Source organism: Phyllobates terribilis, unplaced genomic scaffold, assembly GCF_046119375.1.
Source record: "Phyllobates terribilis strain yellow unplaced genomic scaffold, ASM4611937v1 Scaffold_7__3_contigs__length_470593459, whole genome shotgun sequence".
In the NCBI taxonomy this organism is placed as follows: domain Eukaryota; kingdom Metazoa; phylum Chordata; class Amphibia; order Anura; family Dendrobatidae; genus Phyllobates; species Phyllobates terribilis.
The window spans coordinates 95,225,647-95,238,333 of NW_027362767.1; positions in this window are offsets into that span (position 1 = coordinate 95,225,647).

Genomic DNA, 12,687 nt, shown 5'->3' on the forward strand with positions numbered 1-12,687 from the left:
CTGTCAGGTTTAATAAGTAGGCTTTCTTGCCTTATAAATGGGGTTGGGACCATCAGTTGTGTTGTGCAGAAGTGTGGTGGATACACAACTCATAGTCCTACTGAATAGACTGTTAGAATTTGTATTATGGCAAGAAAAAAGCAGCTAAGTAAAGAAAAACGAGTGGCAATCATTACTTTAAGAAATGAAGGTCAGTCAGTGTGAAAAATTGGGCAAACTTTGAAAGTGTCCCCAAGTGCAGTTGCAAAAACCATCAAGCGCTACAAAGAAACTGGCTCACATGAGGACCTCCCCAGGAAAGGAAGACCAAGAGTCACCTCTGCTTCTGAGGATAAGTTTATCCGAGTCACCAGCCTCAGAAATCGCAGGTTAACAGCAGCTCAGATTAGAGACCAGGTCAATGCCACACAGAGTTCTAGCAGCAGACACATCTCTTCAACAACTGTTAAGAGGAGACTTTGTGCAGCAGGCCTTCATGGTAATATAGCTGCTAGGAAACCACTGCTAAGGACAGGCAACAAGCAGAAGAGACTTGTTTGGGCTAAAGAACACAAGGAATGGACATTAGACCAGTGGAAATCTGTGCTTTGGTCTGATGAGTCCAAATTTGAGATCTTTGGGTCCAACCACCGTGTCTTTGTGAGACGCACAAAAGGAGAACGGATGAACTCTACATGCCTGGTTCCCACCGTGAAGCATGGAGGAGGAGGTGTGATGGTGTGGGGGTGCTTTGCTGGTGACACTGTTGGGGATTTATTCAAAATTGAAGGTATACTGAACCAGCATGGCTACCACAGCATCTCGCAGCGGCATGCTATTCCATCCGGTTTGCGTTTAGTTGGACCATCATTTATTTTTCAACAGGACAATGACCCCAAACACACCTCCAGGCTGTGTAAGGTGTAGTGCCGGCGTCCCTGCCCTCTGCTAGGCAGGGACGCTGCTCCTCTCACCGCTCTGCTCCGTGCCCAGCATCCTCCCCCCGCTCTGCTGTCAGCGCGCGCTCCGTCCCGGCGTCCTCCTCCTGCTCTGCTCTCAGCGCGCGCTCCTTCCCGGCCCCTGTGCTTAGGGCGCGCGCGCGCTCCCCTCCTCTTAAAGGGGCCGCGCGCGCCGCCCTAAAGAGTCCCCGGCCAATGGCCGGAGGACTTCATCATATATAAGGCACCTCCTCCAAAATGGAGGTGCCCGAGCAATGTTGTTTGCACCTGTGTCTCACCTGTGCTTCAGCCCTCAGGTCCCGTTGCCAGTTACCTGCCAGTTACCTGCCTGATTCCTGCCAGTTACCTGCCTGATTCCTGCCTGAATACTTGTTACCTGTCTGCCAGTCTGAGGTCCGACGGTCTGCCTTACTACTCCTGTCAGTCTGTCTAAGGACCAGCCTGCCCGCTCACCTGGGAGCGCATATCAGCTACCTGCCTGCTTGCCTGAGGTCCGACGGTCTGCCTTACTACTCCGGTCAGTCTGTCTATGGACCAGCTTGCCCGCTCACCTGGGAGCGCTTCTCCGTTACCTGCCTGCTTGCCAGCCCGGAGGCTCCGTTGTCACGTGCTGTGACCACCAGCTATCTCAGAGACTCTTGCCCGCTCACCTGGGAGCGCTTCTCCGTTACCTGCCTGCCTGCCAGCCCGGAGGCTCCGCCATCACGTGCCGTGACCACCTGCTATTCCAGAGACTCTCGCTTGCTCACCTGGGAGCACCCATCTACCATCTGCCTGCTAGCCTACCCGGAGGCTCTGCCATCACAGGTCGTACCTACCCCTTACCCAGAGACTGCCCTGATCACTTGCCGTATCTCCCTGTCCGTTCACCCAGAGACTGCCCTGATCACTTGCCGTATCTCCCTGTCCGTTCATCCAGAGACTGCCACCCGCTCCCTTACAAGGGCCGCCCCCTTGTATAGTAGCTCTGAGGTTCCGCCTCCCGGACCCGTTACAGTTTGCTCGGGCCATGGAACCCGGTGGCACCCAAGCTCCCTCGCTCACGGACCTGTGTCATGAACTATCCCGTCAAAGGTCCCAACAGGAGTCCATCCTGGGTCACCTGCGGAATGTCAATACTCGCCTGGACACTCTGACTGCACCACCTGCAGCCACTGCCAGTACCATGACTCGCAACCCGGCAGCTCCGCTACCCACTAATACCATGGTAACCTATCCCGGACCCCGGCTGTCTGCACCTCCTCGCTTCGGAGGTGACTCCGCCCAGGCTCGGGGCTTCATAAATCAGTGCACCCTGCACTTTGAACTTTTGTCCCATCAGTTTAATTCCGACCGGGCCAAAATTGCCTTTATCATGTCCCATCTCACCGGGGAGGCCCTGGCCTGGCTAAATCCTCTATGGGAGAGAGGAGACCCCCTGGTGTCCAACTTGCCTGCTTTTCTCTCAGCTTTCCGGAAAGTCTTCGACGAACCCGGACGGAAGACCTCATCCGCATCCTCTCTGCTACGCCTCCGTCAGGAGGGTCTCACCGTGGGCCAATATGCCATACGGTTCCGCACCCTTGCCTCGGAGCTGGCCTGGGATAACGACGCTCTGGTATCCGTCTTCTGGGAGGGTCTGTCCGGTCGTATTAAAGATGAACTTGCTGGTCGGGACATTCCTACCTCTCTCGATGATCTAATAACCCTTGCCACCCGGATTGACCTACGGTTCCAGGAGCGTGCCAAAGAGGTCACCCGTGAGAGAAGGATTCCACGTTTAGCTCCTACTTTCCAGAAACCCGTCATTCCCTCCGTTTCTCCCCAGGTACACTCTCCTGAGCCTATGCAGGTCGACCAGACCAAGATGGTCAAAACCCGTCAGGACTCACGCCGTGCCGAGGGGAGCTGCTTCTACTGTGGCAGTAAGGAGCACCGGATCCGTGCCTGCCCGGAGAGGTCGGGAAACGCCTGTGTCTAGGTTCGCTCAGAGAGGTCCACCTAGACAAGAATAAATCCTCTCCATCCCTGCTGTTGTCTGTTTCGATCATCTACGGGGAGAACCGTTATTTCGAACTAGCCCAACTTGACTCTGGAGCAGCCGGGAACCTTATTTCACAGTCCCTGGTTGAGAAATACCGCATCCCCACCAAACCTCTGGCTGTACCCTTGTCTGTCGCTGCCGTGGATGGGGGCCTCTTACCTCGCCCCATTCAACTCATCACCGAATCCATTACCCTGCAGGTGGGAATGCTGCATTCTGAAAGTATCTCCTTTCATGTTCTGCCTGGACTCTCTCACGCCCTCTTGCTAGGTCTGCCCTGGCTCCAGAGACATGCACCCGTGCTAGACTGGCAAACCGGAGAGGTCCTTCGCTGGGGACAAGACTGTCATAAAACCTGCCTGGTTCCCGTCCATCCCGTCCGTCCCTCTCCTACCCCAGCTAATCTACCTGGACTTCCGATTCCTTATTGGTCTTATGCAGATGTCTTTAATAAAAAGGAGGCAGAGACATTACCACCACATAGACCATACGACTGTCCCATCGATCTGCTACCCGGTACTACTCCTCCCCGTGGGCGTATCTATCCTTTATCCGCTGCTGAGACCCGGTCAATGTCTGAATATATTGAGGAGAATCTGGCCAGAGGATTCATCCGGAAATCTACCTCCCCGGCGGGAGCAGGCTTCTTTTTCGTCAAAAAGAAGGACGGCTCTCTCCGTCCCTGTATAGACTATAGAGGCCTAAACCTGATCACGGTGAAGAATAAGTACCCCCTTCCGCTCATTCCAGAATTATTTGATCGTCTGAGGGGGGCTAGGATCTTCACCAAACTGGACCTTCGTGGGGCGTACAACCTGGTTCGTATTCGTCAGGGGGATGAATGGAAGACGGCATTCAACACCCGGGACGGCCACTATGAATACCTGGTAATGCCCTTTGGTCTCTGTAACGCTCCTGCCGTCTTTCAAGAGTTGGTCAATGACATTTTCCGGGACCTTCTCTACTCCTGCGTAGTGGTGTACCTGGACGACATCTTGGTCTTCTCTCCGGATCTCCAGACTCACCGGAGGGACGTTCGTCAGGTCCTGCTCAGGCTAAGGCAGAACCATCTCTACGCTAAATTTGAGAAGTGCCTCTTTGAGCAGACCTCGCTTCCGTTTCTGGGCTACATTATCTCTCAGACCGGCCTACAAATGGATCCTGAGAAACTGTCTGCCATCGAGAAATGGCCCCGACCGGAGGGGTTGAAGGCCATTCAGCGATTCCTGGGCTTCGCCAACTACTACCGCCTCTTCATACCACACTTCTCTTCCCGGACAGCCCCAATTTCTGCGCTCACCCGTAAAGGTACTAATCCCAAAGAGTGGCCACCCGAAGCAGAGGAGGCCTTTCTTTCCCTTAAACAGGCCTTCTCTTCCGCCCCGGTGCTGCATCGCCCAGATGGCAACAAGCAGTTCTTCCTGGAAGTTGACGCCTCCTCCTCTGGAGCCGGAGCGGTACTTACTCAAAAATCATCTTCCGGGAGGATGGTAACTTGTGGCTTCTTCTCAAAACTCTTCTCCTCCTCTGAGCGCAACTATTCCATAGGAGACCGAGAGTTATTGGCCATCAAACTGGCATTGGAGGAGTGGCGTTACCTGCTCGAGGGGGCTCTTCACCCGGTAATAATTTACACTGACCACAAGAACTTGGCTTACCTCCAGCATGCCCAGAGACTTAACCCGCGCCAAGCCCGGTGGTCCTTGTTTTTTGCTCGTTTTGATTTTGTCCTTCATTTTCGCCCGGCTGACAAAAACGTCAAGGCGGACGCCTTGTCTCGATCCTTTCTGGTGTCTGATCTCGAGGAGGATCCGAAACACATCATCGATCCCGCCAGAGTAATGCAGGTGGCTCCCGTGAGTCTAAATCGTCTTCCTCCTGGTAAGACGTTCGTACCAGTACCTGATCGGGAGAAGATCCTACACTGGGGTCATTCGTCTAAACTAGCTGGCCACGCCGGTCAGAAAAAGACCCTCCAGCTTATTACCCGGCACTACTGGTGGCCTAACCTGCACAAGGATGTAATTGACTTTGTTTCTGCCTGTGTGTCCTGCGCCCGCAACAAAGTTCCGAGACACCTGCCGGCCGGCCGCCTCCTACCTCTGCCAGTACCTGCTGCCCCCTGGCAGCATATAGCGATGGACTTCATAACTGATCTGCCCGTCTCTGCCGGTTGTACGGTCATTTGGGTGGTCGCTGACCGCTTTTCCAAGATGGCTCACTTCATTCCACTGCCAGGTCTTCCGTCTGCACCCGAGCTGGCTAAAGACTTTATTCGCCACATCTTCCGTCTTCATGGCCTGCCCCGTCACATCGTGTCGGATCGAGGAGTACAGTTCACTTCCCGTTTCTGGAGAGCCACTTGTAAATTGCTGGACGTCACCCTGGACTTCTCCTCCGCTTACCACCCACAGTCTAATGGTCAAGTGGAGCGGATCAATCAGAACCTGACCAGTTACCTTCGGCACTTCGTTAATGCCCACCATTCTGACTGGGTGGATCTCCTGCCATGGGCCGAATTCTCGTACAACAATCACGAGAGCGAGTCTTCCTCCAAATCCCCGTTTTTTGTAGTCTACGGTCAGCATCCTCGGATCCCGTTTCCCGTCTCCACCTCGGTGGACAATCCGGCTGCGGAATCTCTTGTTAACAAATTTTCCTCCATATGGGAGAGTACCCGGTCCGCACTCCTTCTGTCTTCCGAGCGTATGAAAAGACACGCTGACAAAAAACGTCTGGACCCTCCTCAATTCCGCCCTGGGGATAAAGTCTGGCTCTCGTCCAAATATGTCCGGCTCAAGATCCCTTCCTATAAGTTAGGGCCTCGGTTCATCGGCCCACTGGAGGTCATCAGTCAGATCAACCCGGTGGCCTATAAATTGAAACTCCCGGCCAACTTACGGATCCCTAACTCCTTCCATGTATCTCTCCTCAAACCTGTGGTGCTTAACTCTTTTTCCAAGTCTACAGGTACGCCTCCTGCTCCGGTTTCTGCTGAGGACGAGTTTGAGGTAGAGAACATTCTTGCCACCAAAAGGGTAAGAGGAAAGACCTTTTTCCTGGTAGATTGGAAGGGGTTTGGTCCTGAGGAGAGAACGTGGGAGCCCCGGGAGAACATCCATGCCCCTCTCATCCTAGCTAAATTTCTGTCTGGCCTAAAAAAGGGGGGGCCTAAAGGGGGGGGTACTGTAGTGCCGGCGTCCCTGCCCTCTGCTAGGCAGGGACGCTGCTCCTCTCACCGCTCTGCTCCGTGCCCAGCATCCTCCCCCCGCTCTGCTGTCAGCGCGCGCTCCGTCCCGGCGTCCTCCTCCTGCTCTGCTCTCAGCGCGCGCTCCTTCCCGGCCCCTGTGCTTAGGGCGCGCGCGCTCCCCTCCTCTTAAAGGGGCCGCGCGCGCCGCCCTAAAGAGTCCCCGGCCAATGGCCGGAGGACTTCATCATATATAAGGCACCTCCTCCAAAATGGAGGTGCCCGAGCAATGTTGTTTGCACCTGTGTCTCACCTGTGCTTCAGCCCTCAGGTCCCGTTGCCAGTTACCTGCCAGTTACCTGCCTGATTCCTGCCAGTTACCTGCCTGATTCCTGCCTGAATACTTGTTACCTGTCTGCCAGTCTGAGGTCCGACGGTCTGCCTTACTACTCCTGTCAGTCTGTCTAAGGACCAGCCTGCCCGCTCACCTGGGAGCGCATATCAGCTACCTGCCTGCTTGCCTGAGGTCCGACGGTCTGCCTTACTACTCCGGTCAGTCTGTCTATGGACCAGCTTGCCCGCTCACCTGGGAGCGCTTCTCCGTTACCTGCCTGCTTGCCAGCCCGGAGGCTCCGTTGTCACGTGCTGTGACCACCAGCTATCTCAGAGACTCTTGCCCGCTCACCTGGGAGCGCTTCTCCGTTACCTGCCTGCCTGCCAGCCCGGAGGCTCCGCCGTCACGTGCCGTGACCACCTGCTATTCCAGAGACTCTCGCTTGCTCACCTGGGAGCACCCATCTACCATCTGCCTGCTAGCCTACCCGGAGGCTCTGCCATCACAGGTCGTACCTACCCCTTACCCAGAGACTGCCCTGATCACTTGCCGTATCTCCCTGTCCGTTCACCCAGAGACTGCCCTGATCACTTGCCGTATCTCCCTGTCCGTTCATCCAGAGACTGCCACCCGCTCCCTTACAAGGGCCGCCCCCTTGTATAGTAGCTCAGAGGTTCCGCCTCCCGGACCCGTTACATAAGGGCTATTTGACCAAGAAGGAGAGTCACCAGACCTGAACCCAATCGAGATGGTTTGGGGTGAGCTGGACGCAGAGTTAAGACAAAAGGGCCAACAAGTGCTAAACATCTCTGGGAACTCCTTCAAGATTGTTGGAAGACCATTTCCGCTGACTACCTCTTGAAGCTCATCAAGAGAATGCCAAAAGTGTGCAAAGCAGTCATCAAAGCAAAAGGTGGCTACTTTGAAGAACCTAGAATATAAGACATATTTTCAGTTGTTTCACACTTTTTTGTTAAGTATATAATTCCACATGTGTTAATTCATAGTTTTGATGCCTTCAGTGTGAATGTACAATTTTCATAGTCATGAAAATACAGAAAAATATTTAAATGAGAAGGTGTGTCCAAACTTTTGGTCAGTACTGTATGTTCAGTAAATGCACTCAATACTTGGTCGGGGCTCCTGTTGCATCAATTACAGCATCAATGCGGCGTGGCTTGGAGGCAATCAACCTGTGGCACTGCTGAGGTGTTATGGAAGCCAAGGTTGCTTGTAAAAAATACTTATTTATGTATATTTTTATAGAGGACTTTTAACATTGCTTTGATAGCAGCCTTCAGCTCATCTGCATTGTTGGGTCTGGTGTCTCTCATCTTCCTCTTGACAATACCCCATAGATTCTCTATGGGGTTAAAGTCAGGCGAGTTTGCTGGCCAATCAAGCACAGTGATACTGTTGTTTTTAAACCAGGTATTGGTACTTTTGGCAGTGTGCACAGGTGCCAAACCCTGCTGGAGAATGAAATTTCCATGTCCAAAAACTTGTTGGCAGAGGGAAGCATGAAGTGCTCTAAAATTTCCTGGTAGACGGCTGCTCTGACTTTGGTCTTGATAAAACACATTGGACCTACACCAGCAGATGACATGGCTCCCCAAACCATCACTGATTGTGGAAACTTCACACTAGACCTCAAGCAGCTTGGATTGTGGCCTCTCCACTCTTCCTCCAGACTCTGGTACCTTGATTTCCAAATGAAGATTGGAACTCTGAGACCTTGTGGAGTGTGTCCATGACTCCCTTCTGGACATCTGTCAAGTCAGCAGTCTTCCCCATGATTGTGGAGCCTACTGAAACAGATTAAGGAACCTTTTTAAACGCTTAGGAAGCCTTTTCAGGTGTTTTTTGTTAATTATTTTAATTTACTGAGATAATGACTTTTGTGTTTTCATTGGCTGTAAGCCATAATCATCAACATTAACAGAAATAAACACTTGAAATAGATCACTCTGTTTGTAATGACTCTATATAATATAGGAGTTTCACTTTTTGTATTGAAGAACTGAAACAAATTCACTTTTTGATGATATTCCAATTTAGTGAGATGCACCTGTATGAAATAGCCATCAACCTAATTATAAGAAGAAATATGTGTTATGTTGTTTGTCAATGAAATATCCATGTTGAAGTGTAGTATATTACATTTTTTCTAGGTTGATTTTAAGTATGAGGCTTTAAAGAAGGAATCCAACAAAATTTGAGATTCAATAATAGAAACAAATGGATCTCTCAAGGACAGCAAGATGTTTTCTGCAAACAGACTAATCTTTAAATGACGATTTGGAATTTGAATACCTTAAATGTTATCGCTGATTTTTTGAGTTAATGGCTTCATTGAAATAGCAAAAAGAATTGGAGAGAGAGGACATCCTTGTCTGGTGCCATTGGATATAGGAACAGATGTAGACAAATGATTGTTGGCATAAATCTTGGCACTAGGTTAAGAGTATAAGGCCATTATGTTAGATATCATTTGGTTATTAAAACCGAATTTCAGTAAAGGTGCTTTCAGGTAATCCCAATTAATTCGGTCGAAGGCTTTCTCTGGATAAAGAGTGATGATGAAAGGAACTTACGAAGAGCTCATGATGATGATGTTTAGAGCCCTCCTGGTGCCATCTGATGATTGGCGACCCTCAATAAAGTCTAACTGGTCATTGTTAATCATTTTTGGCAATAATTTCTTTAATCTATTGGCAATGATTTTATAATAAATTTTGATGTCCATGTTGAGTGAAATAGGCCTCTAATTTTTAACAATCTCCAAGTTTCCTTTTGATTTTGGTAAAAAAATTATTGTTGCTTGTAGCATTTCTGCCGGGAATTTAACAAAATGAGAATCTTTATTATAGATTTTAGTTAAATGAGGGGCTAAGAGTCCAGGAAAAAGTTTAAAATATTCATTAGAGAAGCCTGGTGATTTTTTGGTTTTAATTAAGATTTTTGATTGTGTCAATTATTTCCTCCTCCTTAAAAGATCCATTATTTTTTTTTTAGATCATCCTGTTGCACTTCTAGAAGAATAATATCACTAACAAATGAATTAATATTATCTTCTGTGGGTGGAGGACACAAAAAATTGAGATTTATATTTTAAAGTGTTTGTTAATATTCTGCAAAGGAATTTACGATGTTTTTGGGGTGGAGTTTAACACTACCTTTAGATATTATAATTTTATTGATTCGGTTTTTAGTCTGGCCTGTTTTAAACATTGAGCTACAGTGGGTACGGAAAGTATTCAGACCCCTTTAAATTTGTCACTCTTTGTTTCATTGCAGCCATTTGGTAAATTCTAAAAAGTTATTTTTTTTTCTCATTAAAGTACACTCTGCACCCCATATTGACTGAAAAAAACAAATGTAGAATTTTTTGCAAATTTATTAAAAAGGAAAAACTGAAATATCACATAGTCATAAGTATTCAGACCCTTTGCTCAGACACTCATATTTAAGTCACATGCTGTCCATTTCCTTGTGATCCTCCTTGAGATGGTTCTACTCCTTCATTGGAGTCCAGCTGTGTTAAATTATACTGATAGGACTTGATTTGGAAAGGCACACACCTGTCTGTATAAGACCTCACAGTGCATGTCAGACCAAATGAGAATCATGAGCTCAAATGAACTGCCCAAGGAGCTCAGAGACAGAACTGTGGCCAGGCACAGATCTGGCCAAGGTTACAAAAGAATTTCTGCATTACTCAAGGTTCCTAAGAGCACAGTGACCTCCATAATCCTTAAATGGAAGAAGTTTGGGACCACCAGAAGTCTTCTTAGACCTGGCTGTCCAGCCTAACTGAGGAATCGTGGAAGAAGAGCTTTGGTGAGAAAGGTAAAGAAGAACCCCAAGAATAACTGTGGCTGAGCTCCAGAGATGCAGTAGGGAGATGGGAGAAAGTTTCACAAAGTCAACTATCACTGCAGCCCTCCACCAGTCGGGCCTTTATGGCAGAGTGGCCCGACGGAAGCCTATCCTCAGTGAAAAATCTATGAAAGCCCGCATAGAGTTTGCTCAAAAGCACATGAAGGACTCCCAGACTATGAAAAATTAGATTCTCTGGTCTGATGAGACGAATATAGAACTTTTTAGGATAACTTAACGCTGGTTCATCGCAGAAGTTTGCAAGTATCTTCCTTTAGAGACCACACATGACATAGCTGCTGTCTGTTGTTTTGTACTTTTGCATTACCGCTAACTGGGGAGAGGATACAGCTACGGAAAATTATCCATATTGCTCCTTAGCTGACCCTACCATTAAAAATATGGGTCCCATTTTTATCAGAAGTATAGAACTTCAGATATTACATATTTCGCGCCAGTGCCGGACAGACTGCAGATTTCTCTTAAGCACAAGGATTTTGCAAATAAGGGTGACCCTGCTATTGTGTGGAGTGTGACAGAGTTCCTTTGAAGCCCAAGAGCTGTATCCTCTGTCTTTCAATCTCTGGCCCATCTGTTCAAAGGTGTCCATTTATCACAGATCTGTGCTAAGAGGGACTGCATTTGTGTGTTAATTATATTGTGCTATTGAGCTTCTTGTATTGCTATTTGCATACAAACAGCTCCATAGATTGTCAGCTCTTCTCCTTTGACAAATAATGTAGTGGAGGGAGGGGGGGTGTGTGTGAGGGGTTTGAAAAAATCCTTAATATTTTTATGACAACCAGGTTCCTTCCTTTTAAAAGAAATATATGTATCCATATCTTTTACAGGGTTTGTATTAGAATGGATATTTTTCTTAAAGACTTTAGTAGAGGTAATGAATGCAGTACTTGGTTCACCAGTTATTGCGTTAGAGAGAATGGCTTTTTTCAGAATACCCCTATAAGAAGTTGGAAATTTCAGTTCAGACTCTACCACTTTCCTATTCACCTTGGTCACAGGGGATTTTGGAGAGCTAATACAGTTAGTTGAATCAGGATTAATTACTGAAAATTGAGAGAGAGAACATTGACCATATTTTTCTCTCTGTTTGGCTTTAATCCCCAAAGCTAGAGTTTTGTTGGGTTGTGAGACTGGGTTTAAATTTACTGGTACCTTTCTCTATTTTTATTTAGCAGAATAGTGTGCAAAGAAGACTGCATATAGTGTAGGGATTGTGCGCACTCAGGTGCGATGGGAGGCAAACAGGAGGCATGTTCCTTTAAATGTCCAGAACGGTTTATTAGATTCATTAACCGTTCAGAAAATAAAAGGCAAACAAACAGCCTTTAGTGCAGGCAAAAGCATAGAAAACAGTCCTTTAAGAAAAGTGTCTGGTAAACCGGACCTGTGGTCACACTGGTACGTATCCAGCACACAGCTTAGTCTGGAGACATCACACACAGGAGGCCTTCTCCCTCCAAACATAGACCATGTGCCAAACAACAGCCTCCATTAAAAAGGCTGTTAACCACACCCAGAGGTGAGGTATGTGGGTAGCTAAACCTGTCCATCTCTTCACAGCTACCCATAACCTAGTCCCAGGTGCACCAATTAGTCCTCTTAGTGCTTACATGTGTAGCACCCTGAGGACTCGGCTGCTACAGGGGTATTGCACCTCACCCAGAGGTGTGGTATTCCACTCCCGGGTAAGGATGGAGTGTGGGACTGAGCTCAGACAGCTGCATGCACTACACTCATCCCATTTCCGGGGGACAGAACTACGGTACTCCCACCAGTTAGATGTGCAGGTACGACAGCGTCTGTCCCTGGCTGGAGTGGGAGGGGGGGAGGGACATCCCAGTAGTGTAGGGGCAGATAGGGGAGGGGCTCTGGGCATAGAGGTAGGAGCCCATTAGGTGCTAGTCACCTGGGCTCACACATAGAGGGAGTATATATGGTGGGCACCATCTAGAGACAGGGTCAGTCAGTCTGAGGAGGAGCAGAGCAGAGGAGTTCAGCCAGGAGGGCTGACAGGGAGCTGTGGCTCCGGCTGGGCCCAGCTCCAGGGCCAGGCCTGAAGCAGAGAGGAAGAGGAAGAAAGGCCCAGAGGCATAAGACCAAGAGGGAACCCTGAGATCCCACGAGTGAGCTAAAAAGGGTGAAGGGTTGGCGGAAGAGGGCACCGGATCCCATACTGACGGAGGCAAAAACATCCTTAATCAGGAACCGGAGGTCGTGGTCAAGTTTTGCCACGACCCTCACCACATTCACCAGGAAGGTACACCACGAGTAGGGTCAGGAAAGCCTTAAAAGGTTTTACCAT